This window comes from Anabrus simplex, chromosome 5 (assembly GCF_040414725.1).
Source record: "Anabrus simplex isolate iqAnaSimp1 chromosome 5, ASM4041472v1, whole genome shotgun sequence".
NCBI lineage: Eukaryota > Metazoa > Arthropoda > Insecta > Orthoptera > Tettigoniidae > Anabrus > Anabrus simplex.
This window is the reverse complement of record NC_090269.1, coordinates 418,566,820-418,582,243: the sequence shown is the minus strand read 5'-3', so window position 1 is coordinate 418,582,243 and position 15,424 is coordinate 418,566,820. Positions and strand designations below refer to the sequence as shown.

The 15,424-nt window shown below is 39.8% G+C and overlaps 1 protein-coding gene across 2 annotated transcripts in view; it reads right to left on the bottom strand.

Annotated features, from left to right (window-relative positions):
* Positions 1-15,424, bottom strand: part of LOC136874188 (methyltransferase-like protein 22) — a 70,170-nt gene that overhangs the window by 36,601 nt on the left and 18,145 nt on the right. The window lies entirely within an intron of this gene.

The following is a 15,424-nucleotide window of genomic DNA, read 5'->3' as shown; positions in this document are numbered from 1 at the left end:
TTGAGTTTGTATGGGAAAGATGCAGTCGTACAGATTTATCTAGAACTCATATACAGTACATAAATAGGTTAGGGTAGGTTATTCCCTCAGACTCAGGGAAGGATCCCACCTCTACCATCTCAAGGGCAGTGTCCTGGAGCGAGACTTTGGATTGGGGATAAAACTGGGGAGGAGGACTAGTACCTCGCCCAGACAGACTCATCTTCTATGCTGAACAGGGGGCTTGTGAAGGCATGGGAGGATTGGAAGGGACAGACAAAGAAGAGTGAAGGAAGTGGCCGCGTCCTTAAGTTAGGTACCATCCTGGCATTTTCCTGGAGGAGAAGTGGGAAACCACGGAAAACAATTTCGAGGATGGCTGAGGTAGGAATCGAACCCACCTCTACTCAGTTGACCTCGCAAGGCTGAGCGGACCCAGTTCCAGCCCTCGTGCAAATTTTCAAATTTCATGGCAGAGCAGGGAAACGAACCCAGGCCTCCGTGGTTTGCGGCTAATCATGCTAACTACTACACCACAGAAGCGGACTACAACTGAAATGTAATTTTTTTTAAATCGTGAGTAACTTTCACCAGTGCTATGTGTAGGCTCTAGTGAACTCTATTATGCTTCCGCTAAGCCTTCACGAAACATTGGTTGAAGATCCAATGTGATGCAGCTAGGATGATGTCACAGAGGCTACACATACAAGATGGCATGGCTTGGACGATGTCACAGCGTGTTTTACAAGACTGCAAAGACTATGTTTACAAGACCACGCCAGTGAAACGACCGTTGGTCTGGATTGGTGAGGTCCGGTTAGTAAACGTTGTGCTGGGGAGGCAAGCAAAGAGAGTCTGGAGGGAGTAAGCTCAAGCATCCCATCTAGAGTCTTGCTAAATTGTGACAAAAAAAAAGGTTATGGGCGCATGCCATGACAATTTCAAATCACGCGGTTTTCTAATTTTCAACGAAGGTGGCAGCCTTGTGGGCACACATGATGCAACATCTATTGCAGGCAAAAGAAAATAGTCTTCATGACAGCTGACCAAAGCCAGCGAACAGCAACATATAAAATGTTCACAAATCTGAGATTTATAGTGCCTCCGTTTTAATTCTATATAAGTAAGGGGCAGCTTGGTGAGTCCCTGGTAAGCATACAGGAAGGATCTCTCCTCTATGCTACTCAGGTATCGTTTCACGTCATGTTTATTAACAGGGCGAGTTGGCCATGCGGTTACAAGCGTGCGGTTGTGAGCTTGCATCCGGGAGATAGTGGGTTCAAATCCCACTGTCGGCAGCCCTGAAGACGGTTTTCCGTGGTTTCCCATTTTCACACCAGGAAAATGCTGGGGCTGTACCTTAATTAAGGCCATGGCCGCTTCCTTTCAACTCCTAGGCCTTTTCTATCCCATCATCGCCATAAGACTTATCTGTGTCAATGCGACGTAAAGCCACTAGCAAAGAGAGTGAGTGAGCATTTTTATTATTTTGTAACCCGGCGAATTCGACATGAAACTGCCAGATTATAAATTAAGATTTTTGAGGACATATTTCCATGTAAATTACGAATTCTCTTGTTCCTGCTTTAAAGTTTTGTACTTCTAGAAACATCACCTCCAATAGTTTTTTCTTTTTTTATGAAACAAATGCATGTACTAAGCATTTTTGCCAATTAGCCCAGCTGTACAAATTTAAGATATAGGAACATTGTAATTTAAGTCAATTTTATTATTTTCCAGATCAAATGTGAAAAGATACCGTATAGATCAACATAGAAATACTCCGATGCATTTGACACAAGTACCGAAAGCTGTGGCAATGCAGCTTTTCTACCAGTCTACAGTGAACAGCAACCAACAACAATTTTCTACAGACCTGTGCACTGCAGTGGTGGGAGCTAATATTCCCCTGCATAAACTGGAGCAAGCTGCCGGGAGCAATCGCCGAGTTGGAAAAAAATGAAATGGCGTATGGCTTTTAGTGCCAGGAGTGTCCGAGGACATGTTCGGCTCGCCGGGTACAGGTCTTTTGATTTGACTCCCTTAGGCGACCTGCGCATCATGATGAGGATGAAATGATGATGATGAACACGACACATACACCCAGTCCCCATGCCAGAGAAATTAACCAATGATGGTTGAAATTCCCGACCCTGCCGGGAATCGAACCTGGGACCCCTGTGACCAAAGGCCAGCACGCTAATGATTTAGCCATGGAGCTGGACACCGAGTTGGAGAAGAGTGGCTTTGCCCTGGTGGAGTCATTTAGGGTTTTGGAAGAAGTCAGGGGAAGTTTTGACCGATCCCGGTAGCCGCTGTCAGCATAAAGTTCAATAAGAGTCCTGCAGCAGAATCCATGATGAAAAACGATGGTAAAAGTAGCCAGGGTGCAACGAGGTGAGGTAGATGAAGCAGTTGAACTAAAACCAGATGAAGTGGCTTCATTGAAGTTTTGTCCAATCACTTCCTGTTATGTAGAGAAATCTTTCTCTCAGTACAAAACATTCTGCCCGACAGGAGAACAAGACTGTTACAGGAAAACATTGGAAAGTTGCTTACATAGACCATTCAGAGCACACATCAATTAGTAAAATAGACAATATATATTTTTTGGTGTAGATTTGTTGATGACATTTTCGTCATCATCAACAATAGGTCCACAAATGAAACCGATATATTAGATAAACTCAACACAATAGACCCCCATATAAAATTTACCACAGAAACAGAAAACAATCGCACTCTGAACTACTTGGACATAACGATAACCAGACATGAAGACCTCCTTTCTTACAAAATATTTTGAAAACCCACGCATACCTCTAATATAATCAAAATAGATTCCGTTCACCCCAACACACACAAAAGAGCAGCTTACTACAGCATGATACACAGAGCTTTTAATATACCGTTAACAAAAGAAAACAAATAATTACAACTAATTCATGACATACCAGTAGCTAAAAACAATGGATACAAGAAAGAAATGGTCAACATAATCATTCACAAAATAAAATCCCAAGCCAAAACCAAATTAAGAAAAGCAGACAAATCCAAGAAAGATTACACACTATTCACCTTCAATAATGTACACATATACCCCATAACTAACGTTTTTAAAAAACATAACTTAAGAATAGCATTTAAAACTACACACAACAGTACCAACATCATACACAACGTCAGGACAATCAACAGCAACAACAAATACAACCACTCAGGGGTACATCGTATCAAATGCAATAACTGTGAGACAAGCTATGTCGGACGCACTGGTAGAAACTTTCTAACCTGATATAATAAACACATAAATACGGTAAAACACAATCATTTTTCCTCAATAGGCCAACATGTCGAAGACTATAAACACAGTTTCACAAACATCAAGAACGACATGCAAATCCTGAACATAAACCCCTGCTCAACATAACAGAAGAATTTTACATCACTCTAGATCAGTATACCAATCCAAATTACAACATAAATGAAATCACATAAAAAACTAACATCATCTTCAATACAGTTATCCCCGCCCTAAAAATGTTACCTTAAGATAATCAATAAGCAGAACACGACACGCAACAGAGAAACATCAAACAACACACCTAGCTCCACCCCTACCCCCACAACAGCAACTCTCCCTACCCCTCTTTCCTTTCCCCTCACAGCAGCTAATATGAGCCCAAGAAGAACACGAAGTAGTACACAACAAGCTCGCATATCAAACACAACTTAGCCACACCAATAACAGGAAGTACATATTCAAATTAGCACACACAACCCTTAGACATTCCTCCAACATAAAATATCATTCACAGCTCAATCTTATCTTCCACAGATAATATAACATCACTGCACGGCTACAAATGGGAAAGGAGCCACTACTTTGAACCCATGCCACTCAAATTTTACGGATGTCACAGGACAACATGATTTGATTTTAACAAAGCTACAAGATTCAACACACAGCAGAGCTGAATATACATATTTTGGCCTAATCTTATCCATACGTCGGGCACCCTTTTTTAAAATTGGAAAGTGTTTTATTCTATGTATATACATGAAGACAAAATCTTTTATACATACAACGTGACAATTTTACAAGCAAATCATATCATTCAAACTCCAGAAACAGCAACCAAGTGTACAACTATGTAAATAAGATTTGAACACAGAAGTCAACCGATGAATTGAACAACACGCAAGACACGAACGTTCATGGGCGTGAAGTGTTGCTACATATATATTGTATTTATCTTATCTTATATATATATATATATAAAAGTTAGTTTTAAGTAGAGATGTGTTTTTATAAACTAATTTTAAGACCTAAAGCATATCATTATAGACATACAATTACATTGTCGCACATGGTGACATATCGTAATCTATAATCTTCATTTCCGTATTGACAATTGCACAATTAAAAATAGGAGAGGATTTCCACCAATCAATACTTATTTATTGTATATATTAAACTACAGGACCGGTTTCGACCTCATATTCAAGGTCATCTTCAGCTGAACCATATATACATATTAATATAATGAAGCTTTGATTAAGATTGTGGTGTTGAAGGAATGCCATATGATGATGATGTACATTTAGTTACATACAAATGGGGCACGTCTTAGCGTGAGCTGGCGTATATGTCATTCTGTGCAATATTGCAACTGTATGTCTAAAATGTTGAAGGTCTTAAAACTAGTGTATAAAACACGTCTTTTCCTAAACTAACTTATATATATGTACAAGATAAAAACAATACATAAAAACACTTCATGTACATGAACATTCGTTCTTGCTTGGTGGTCAATACATCGACTAACTTCCGTATTTAAGTCTTATTCACAGTTGTACACTTCAGCTGCTATTCTTAGAGTTTGTAAAATTGCATGGATAAAAGTTTTGTCTTCCTGTGCGTATGTGAGATAAAACACTTTCAATTTAAAAAGGGTGCCAAATGTATGGATGAAATTCAAGTAAAATATGTTCAGCTCTGCTCTGCTGTGTGTGTTGCCCTTTTATAAGAACCAATTCATGTTTTCTTATTGGCGTCCGTAAATTTGGGTGACATTGGTTTCAAAGTAGTGGCTCCTTTCCCATTTGTAGCTGTGCAATGATGTTATGTTTATCTGTGGAAGATAAGATTGAGTTATAAGTGATATTGTGCGGAGGAATGTCTAAGGGTTATGTGTGTGAATTGGAATATGTACTTACTGTTGTTGGTGTAGCTGAGTTGTGTTTGACATGCGAGCTTGTAATGTACTACTTCGTGTTCTTCTTGGGCTTATGCTAGCTGCTGTGAGGGGAAGGAAAGGAGGGGTAGGGAGAGTTGTTGTTGTAGGGGTAGGGATGGAGCTGGGTGTGTTGTTTGGTGTTTTTCTGTTGCTTGTTGCATTCTGTTTATCGATTAACTTAAGGTAAGGGTTTTTTAAGGCGGGGATAACTGTATTGAAGATGATGTTAGTTTTTTCTGTGATTTCATTTATGTTGTAATTTGGATTGGTGTACTGATCCAAAGTGATGTAGAATTCTTCTGTTATGTTGAGCAGGGGGCCTTTGGGGTTTATGTTTAGGATTTGCATATCGTTATTGATGTTTGTGAAACTGTGTTTATAGTCTGCGACATGTTGTCCTATTGAGGAAAAATGATTGTGTTTCACTGCATTTATGTGTTCGTTATATCGGGTTAGGAAGTTTCTACCGGTACGTCCGATATAGCTGGTCTCGCAGTTATTACATTTGATGCGGTATACCCCTGAGTGGTTGTATTTGTTGTTGCTGTTGATTGTCCTGACATTGTGTATGATGTTGGTGCTATTGTGTGTAGTTCTGAATGCTATTCTTAGGTTATGTTTTTTAAAAATGTTAGTTATGGGGTATATGTGTACATTGTTGAAAGTGAATAGTGCATAGTCTTTCTTGGGTTCGTTTACTTTTGTTAGTTTGGTTTTGGGTTGGGATTTTATTTTGTGAATGATTTTGTTAACCATGTCTTTCTTGAATCCATTGTTTTTAGCTATGTCATGAATTAATTGTAATTCTTTGTTTAGATCTTCTTTTGTTAACGGTATATTGAATGCTCTGTGTATCATGCTATAGTAGGCTGCTCTTTTGTGTATGTTGGGGTGAACGGAATCCATTTTAATTGTATTTGAGGTATGCGTGGGTTTTCTGTATATTCTGTAAGAAAGGTGGTCATCATGTCTAGTTGTCGTTATGTCCAGGTAGTTCAGTTTGTGATTGTTTTCGGATTCCATGGTAAATTTTATATGGGTATCTATTGTATTGAGTTTATCTAATATATCAGTTTCATTTGTGAAATACCTACTGCTAAAGCTTATCCCAAAATACACAAAGAACATATTCCAATGAGACCCATTATTAACTACAGAGCAAGCCCAACCTATAAACTTTCGCAATTTATTCAACGATTTCTCAAAAAGCACTACGTATTCTTAGCTAATAAAACAGTACGGAACTCAATAGAATTTTGTAATAGGACAAAAGGATTAAAGATTGAACCATATCACAAACTCGCATCATTTGACATAATAAACATGTACCCAAATATTCCCACAAAACGAACAATAGAAATCATTGAATCTAACCTAAAAAGTCATAGCAATCTAAGCACTTTGGAAATAGAAGAGTTCATTAAATTACTTAATTTTGCCATTAGTAACAACTACTTTAAATTCCATGATACTATCTATCAGCAACAGGGTTTACCAATGGGATCTCCCGCTTCTGGTATAATTGCCGAAATTTACATAGACTATTTAGAGCACATTCATCAACAAAATAGACCATATATTTTTTTGGTGTAGATTTGTTGATGATATCTTTATCATCCTCGACAATAGGTCCACAAATGAAACTGATATATTAGATAAACTCAATACAATAGATACCCATATAAAATTTACCATGGAATCCGAAAACAATCACAAACTGAACTACCTGGACATAACGACAACTAGACATGATGACCACCTTTCTTACAGAATATACAGAAAACCCACGCATACCTCAAATACAATTAAAATGGATTCCGTTCACCCCAACATACACAAAAGAGCAGCCTACTATAGCATGATACACAGAGCATTCAATATACCGTTAACAAAAGAAGATCTAAACAAAGAATTACAATTAATTCATGACATAGCTAAAAACAATGGATTCAAGAAAGACATGGTTAACAAAATCATTCACAAAATAAAATCCCAACCCAAAACCAAACTAACAAAAGTAAACGAACCCAAGAAAGACTATGCACTATTCACTTTCAACAATGTACACATATACCCCATAACTAACATTTTTAAAAAACATAACCTAAGAATAGCATTCAGAACTACACACAATAGCACCAACATCATACACAATGTCAGGACAATCAACAGCAACAACAAATACAACCACTCAGGGGTATACCGCATCAAATGTAATAACTGCGAGACCAGCTATATCGGACGTACCGGTAGAAACTTCCTAACCCGATATAACGAACACATAAATGCAGTGAAACACAATCATTTTTCCTCAATAGGACAACATGTCGCAGACTATAAACACAGTTTCACAAACATCAATAACGATATGCAAATCCTAAACATAAACCCCAAAGGCCCCCTGCTCAACATAACAGAAGAATTCTACATCACTTTGGATCAGTACACCAATCCAAATTACAACATAAATGAAATCACAGAAAAAACTAACATCATCTTCAATACAGTTATCCCCGCCTTAAAAAACCCTTACCTTAAGTTAATCGATAAACAGAATGCAACAAGCAACAGAAAAACACCAAACAACACACCCAGCTCCATCCCTACCCCTACAACAACAACTCTCCCTACCCCTCCTTTCCTTCCCCTCACAGCAGCTAGCATAAGCCCAAGAAGAACACGAAGTAGTACATTACAAGCTCGCATGTCAAACACAACTCAGCTACACCAACAACAGTAAGTACATATTCCAATTCACACACATAACCCTTAGACATTCCTCCGCACAATATCACTTATAACTCAATCTTATCTTCCACAGATAAACATAACATCATTGCACAGCTACAAATGGGAAAGGAGCCACTACTTTGAAACCAATGTCACCCAAATTTACGGACGCCAATAAGAAAACATGAATTGGTTCTTATAAAAGGGCAACACACACAGCAGAGCAGAGCTGAACATATTTTACTTGAATTTCATCCATACATTTGGCACCCTTTTTAAATTGAAAGTGTTTTATCTCACATACGCACAGGAAGACAAAACTTTTATCCATGCAATTTTACAAACTCTAAGAATAGCAGCTGAAGTGTACAACTGTGAATAAGACTTAAATACGGAAGTTAGTCGATGTATTGACCACCAAGCAAGAACGAATGTTCATGTACATGAAGTGTTTTTATGTATTGTTTTTATCTTGTACATATATATAAGTTAGTTTAGGAAAAGACGTGTTTTATACACTAGTTTTAAGACCTTCAACATTTTAGACATACAGTTGCAATATTGCACAGAATGACATATACGCCAGCTCACGCTAAGACGTGCCCCATTTGTATGTAACTAAATGTACATCATCATCATATGGCATTCCTTCAACACCACAATCTTAATCAAAGCTTCATTATATTAATATGTATATATGGTTCAGCTGAAGATGACCTTGAATATGAGGTCGAAACCGGTCCTGTAGTTTAATATATACAATAAATAAGTATTGATTGGTGGAAATCCTCTCCTATTTTTAATCATAGTGACATACACGCCAGTTCCCGTTTCGACATGCCCCATTTGGATGTGACCAAATGTTTATTATCATTTGGCATTCCCTAGACAATGTAATCTTAATCATAGCTTCATAATATAGATGTGAATGTATTGTTCAGCTAAAGATGACCCTATGTAGGAGGTCGAAACTGGTACTGTAGCATAATAAGTGCAATAAATAAGTATTGATAGGTGGAAATCCATTCCTATTTCTAATTGTGTAGTTCGTCAATACGGAAATGAAGATTATAGATTACGATACCTAATCAAGTGGCGACCAGCTCCTGTTGAATGGTAAAACAAAAGGGAGGGCAACCAAAGAATCTCTTCAGCGTGATCTGGAAACAAAGAATCACTTCCTTTTGGTATCCCTTCTCTACGGTGAACATGAAGATGTACAAGGCTGCTGATGTCGATGACCTATGAGTTGAAAAGATAAAGAACTTTGGCCGTAAAACATTGAAGTGGTTACTAAGCCTAATGAAAACATGTGTCGCCAAGTTACAAATTATGTGGCAGATATCTCAAGTCATCGCACTACTCAAGCCTGGGAAAGAATCAAACGACCCGAAAAATTTTCGACCCATTTCCCTGCTATACCATACTTTTAAGATACCGTAACGTCCGGTACTTAACCGAATCATTATCATCCTCGACCCTTTGTTGTCTTAACAGCTGCATACGACACTGTCAATCATAGGAAGCAGCTGAAGAAAGTGTATGATCTTACCAAGGACCACTAAGTAACATCCCTTATCAGCACCTTCCTACAGAACAGAAGATTCCAAGTCTCACTACAGGATAAAAGGAGTAGATGGTGAACCCAGAAGAACGTTCTCCCCCAAGGGAGCGTGCTAGCTCCAGCACTGTACAACATCTACACAAATGATCAGCCAATTCCAGCAAGCACCAGGCTCCTCATCTATGCTGATGACACAGCGGTTACTGCTCAGGAATCATCCTTTTAAGTTAATTTATTGCCTGCTACAGGATTTTCATCCCAGTCACAGCAGCATTCTTTGTGATACACAGAGAACTTACAAATAATTATTACTTAATATTACCTAGCCTAACATAAATCTATTCTAAACTAATGTTGATGCTTGTTGTTTTAAGGGGCCTAACATCGAAGGTCATCGGCCCTAAACTAATTTTAATCTAATCCTCTTTTATTGAAAAACTGAACGACTTTCTAGACATTCTTCATTGCCATAAGAACGAAGTTTAAATACATAAATAAAAGTCTCACAATTAATAACAATAACACAATATACAGTCTACAGCATTAACATTTGGTAACACACACACACACACACACACCAAAAAAAAAGAAAAATCAAAGAACAATACATTGCTTACTATGACATTAACGGGAATATAAAGGCTGGCTGGTGTAATGCTCCATTCTGACTGTGGGATCAATTACATGGCCTTTCTTGCTGTCAAGAATTCTTTTCAAAATATTGTTATGTTTGTACTGAAATCAAGAGATTTTTCTGAGATGCATCGTTATAAATACTGCATAGTCTGTAAAGTGGTGAATTTTGATGGGCAGATGTTCTAGCTTTTTTATTTGAAAATGTTAAATGGAATCTTGAATTTGGGCGTGGTACATGGAAATTCAGGAGGGAAAGGAATTCAGGATTATCAATTTGCAAATTTATTATTTTATATATGAACTTTGCCGCATCTTTCTGCCTTCGATCTTCTAAATTCACCATTTCTAAATTTAACAAAAGCTTGTTGTATGAAACCATGAGAGGATATTGTGATGTTCTTTTAAAATGTAAATATTTCAAGTACAGTATTTCTTTTGCACCCTTTCAAGTTGATATACAGGCATTTTGCACCTAGGGCTCCAAACCACGCTCGCGTATTCCAGTTTTGGCCTGACCAAAGTGTTGTACTACTTAATACACATTTTTATGTTTTTAAATGGTTTCACAATTCTCATCACAAATCCTAAAGTTCTACATGCTTCAGTGACCACTTTCTGTATCTGAGGAGTGAAGGTCAGCTCCCGGTCTAATAATATTCCGAGGTCTTTCCATTCTGTTACGGCTCTCAGGTCATCGCACAAAACTTGTAAGTGTAGAGGGAGCGTGCTTTACTTAGGGTGAATGACATGGACACATTCTGGAATGTTTAGATATCATTTATTTTCTGCCGCCCAGTCCGTTATGTTATTCAGGTCTAACTGGAGATGTTCATTGTTGCTGATTGTTGAAATGGCTTTAAATACTTTGTAGTCATCAGCATTCAGAATAAATCACTCCATCAGGTAGATCACTTATGAATGCGAGAAATATTAACGGGCCCAAATTAGACCCTTGAATTACTTCTGATTCTACCACGTATTCTTTAGAATTAAATCTTATATACGATACATATTGTTGCTATTGTTGTTGTTGCTAGTGGCTTTACGTCGCACCGACATAGATAGGTCTTGTGGTGACGATGGGATAGGACTGGGAAGGAAGCGGTCGTGGCCTTATTTAAGGTACAGCCCCAGCATTTGCCTGGTGTGAAAATGGGAAACCACGGAAAACCATCTTCAGGGCTGCTGACAGTGGGGTTCGAACCTACTATCTCCTGAATACTGGATACTGACTGCACTTAAGCGACTGCAGCTATCGAGCTCGGTCCTACCATTCCTAGCCTATCTGTATGATACACCCTCCAGTTCAGTAGGAACATTTCTGCATCCATTATATCATTTCTCGGCCATGATTCAACTCCTATTACAATAGACATTCTTCCGTCACTCACCCTTTCAACATGTACAAATCAACTAAGCCTGTTTTTCTCTGTTTTATCACTTACTGTAATATTTTCACTTTAATTTCTTTCCATATCTCCCCATTCCTGACTTTGTCTCTTCCTGTTTCCCTCACCACACTTTTCAAGAATTTCGTTTCTGCTGGCTGTATTCGGCTGTCACCCCTTTTTGTCATCAACCAGGTTTTTGCTCCATATGTTGTTATGGGTATACAGTTTCTCTTGCTTTTATTGGCACTTCTTTATCCCATAATAAGTTTTGCATCTCATGTTAGGAACACTCTCCAGCTTGAGTACTTTTGCTACCCTCAGCATCCATTTGTGCACTCTGCTGTAAGTTAGTTCACTTCTCAAGAACCTGAAAGTCTCCACAATTCCAGATCTTTGCCTCCAAGTTGAATAGGATCTTTCCCTTCGTTCTTTCCTTGCATCCTCACCAGTGCCTTGTTTTTTCCCCACACTGATCTTTCCATTCACTATATCTAGTTGTTCTTGAACATCTTTGTCATCTTTTTCTCACATCACAATCTTCTTTCTGGCCTCCTTTCCAATTTATTGGGGTCGGCACTTGATATGAATTTGGCCAGATGCCCTCCCTGCCAACAACCCTATGTGGAGAGATGTATTAACTACTGCACGTTCCTGTAGTGGTTGGTAGTGTGGTGTGTTTTACGTAGGTGAAGAGAAGTGTATTAAGACCCAGTCCCCAAGAGGTTCACATTTCCAGATGCCCTTTTTAATGGGTGGTTGGAGGCTACATATGTGGACCCTGCCAGGCCAGGAATAAAATCTGGGGCCCTCTAAACTGAAGACAGTACGCTGACCATTCAGCCAAGGAGCCCAACTCCAGATCACCATTTCATCATCAAACAACACATGCCAGTCAAACTTAATCACCCCTTCACCTTTCCCACTAACAAAATTAGAAAGGAATGTCATGAATGACTGTCAAGAGAGGCTATCAGAGAAAGGAATTTCTCTAGGACTACACCTATCACCAGGAGCCTTCTTCATTTAAGAATTATAGCCCAACCATACAGCTTACACCACAGAAATAGATACAACCCCATCTCACATAATTTACCTAAAACAGGAGACAAGTTTCAAGAAATGACAAGTTATTTCCCACTGGAAAAATCCAACAGGAAATTAAGATTTACAAGGAATGTTCATTTCCAATATTGAGTTTCCAGGACTCTACTGTATCAAATCTTATAATAATTGGGTGTTCGTTAATTGTAGTTGAAATAAGAGTGATTAAAGACAAAATATAGGCTTTTGGGCTTATACAGTGTCAAGAAATTAAGGTGAACAATGTTTTAGAAGCCTTTCTCGAGGATAGTAAAGATTTTCTTCTGAGAACGCAGAACATAGTTCTCTGCGAAACGTAAAGAATTTCGCCTTATTTTCCTGACACGGCATAAGCCCAAAAGCCTATATCATGTCTATAAGTACAGGCCATGAAAGCATCAATGGCAAGAGTGATTAAGTTATAGATAGTTAACTCTTTGGGCCCGCGCCACGGAACCGTTCCGCGCTTTGTCTTGGTGGACCAAATGCCGGATCACGGAACTGTTCCGTTGTCTCATTTTACTACGTAATTCAATTCCTCAAGAGATGGCAGAGTGGGTTGCATTTGTGATTTGTGTAGTGACTCTTTCTTTGCAATGTTCTATGCTCTTTGCTAATATACACTGACTGACAGAGCAAATGCAACACCAAGAAGGAGTGGTTCAAAAGGGATGAAAGTTGGGGAAAAAACAGAGACGGCACGGACGAATAATTGATGTTTATTTCAAACCGATATGCAGGTTACACAATGCGCACGGCATCAACTCAGTAGGATGTAGGACCACCGCGAACGGCGATGCACGCAGAAACACGTCGAGGTACAGAGTCAATAAGAGTGCGGATGGTGTCCTGAGGGATGGTTCTCCATTCTCTGTCAACCATTTGCCACAGTTGGTCGTCCGTACGAGGCTGGGGCAGAGTTTGCAAACGGCGTCCAATGAGATCCCACACGTGTTCGATTGGTGAGAGATCCGGAGAGTACGCTGGCCACGGAAGCATCTGTACACCTCGTAGAGCCTGTTGGGAGATGCGAGCAGTGTGTGGGCGGGCATTATCCTGCTGAAACAGAGCATTGGGCAGCCCCTGAAGGTACGGGAGTGCCACCGGCCGCAGCACATGCTGCACGTAGCGGTGGGCATTTAACGTGCCTTGAATACGCACTAGAGGTGACGTGGAATCATACGCAATAGCGCCCCAAACCATGATGCCGCGTTGTCTAGCGGTAGGGCGCTCCACAGTTACTGCCGGATTTGACCTTTCTCCACGCCGACGCCACACTCGTCTGCGGTGACTATCACTGACAGAACAGAAGCGTGACTCATCGGAGAACAAGACGTTCCGCCATTCCCTCATCCAAGTCGCTCTAGCCCGGCACCATGCCAGGCGTGCACGTCTATGCTGTGGAGTCAATGGTAGTCTTCTGAGCGGACGCTGGGAGTGCAGGCCTCCTTCAACCAATCGACGGGAAATTGTTCTGGTCGATATTGGAACAGCCAGGGTGTCTTGCACATGCTGAAGAATGGCGGTTGACGTGGCGTGCGGGGCTGCCACCGCTTGGCGGCAGATGCGCCGATCCTCGCGTGCTGACGTCACTCGGGCTGCGCCTGGACCCCTCACACGTGCCACATGTCCCTGCGCCAACCATCTTCGCCACAGGCGCTGCACCGTGGACACATACCTATGGGTATCGGCTGCGATTTGACGAAGCGACCAACCTGCCCTTCTCAGCCCGATCACCATTCCCTCGTAAAGTCGTCTGTCTGCTGGAAATGCCTCCGTTGACGGCGGCCTGGCATTCTTAGCTATACACGTGTCCTGTGGCACACGACAACACGTTCTACAATGACTGTCGGCTGAGAAATCACGGTACGAAGTGGGCCATTCGCCAACGCCGTGTCCCATTTATCGTTCGCTACGTGCGCAGCACAGCGGCGCATTTCACATCATGAGCATACCTCAGTGACGTCAGTCTACCTTGCAATTGGCATAAAGTTCTAACCACTCCTTCTTGGTGTTGCATTTGCTCTGTCAGTCAGTGTATATCAATAGTGTGCTTGGTAACATTAGTTTGAATCGTTATTTTTCTCATTTAACAGATCAATTGGATAATTTACTGTAGTTCTGGAGGAAAATAATAAAGATACTGATACTGTATCAAATCACTATTATGTAGCCATAGGTGCATTACTTTGGAAAGACTTTGAGATCGCTTGTAAACAAGATGGCTGCCAGTAAAGAACTGAAATTTACTGATATGTAACCCCTTTTAGAAAGTAATGATGATTAGGAATGTAATTTTTTTCAGTGAGGTTAGTAATAATGTATTACTAATAGTGTAAGCAATGTTCCTGAAGAACAAACAGATGTGGAAATCGAAGAGAAAGTGAAAGGAGAAGACTGTGTTACAGCTCGGCAGGCGGACTGAGTACAGACCCATCATGCCGATAAAATAAAATGTTTTAAATCTATTCCTTGTTCCGCAGTTCATGGTATGAAAGCCATTTATTTTCATGTATATTTAAATCTTTAATGGTTTTGTAGGTAAGAAATTTCTCATGATATGAAGCGACACTATATTTCCTCCAAAATAATCCCAGCCCCAATGCAGTTTCAATCCAACAAATATACAGGGTTCAATGGGTTAAGTAAACTTGAATTGGAGTGAATGGAAGAATAATTATGATTAAGAGGTTGAGGTGATGGTCTGTAAAGACTGATGGCAAATAATGAAAGACGAGAGTTGTAGTGTACATGGTGATATAATGAATGTCGAGTGCAGTTTATTAGTAAGTAAAGGTGTTAAT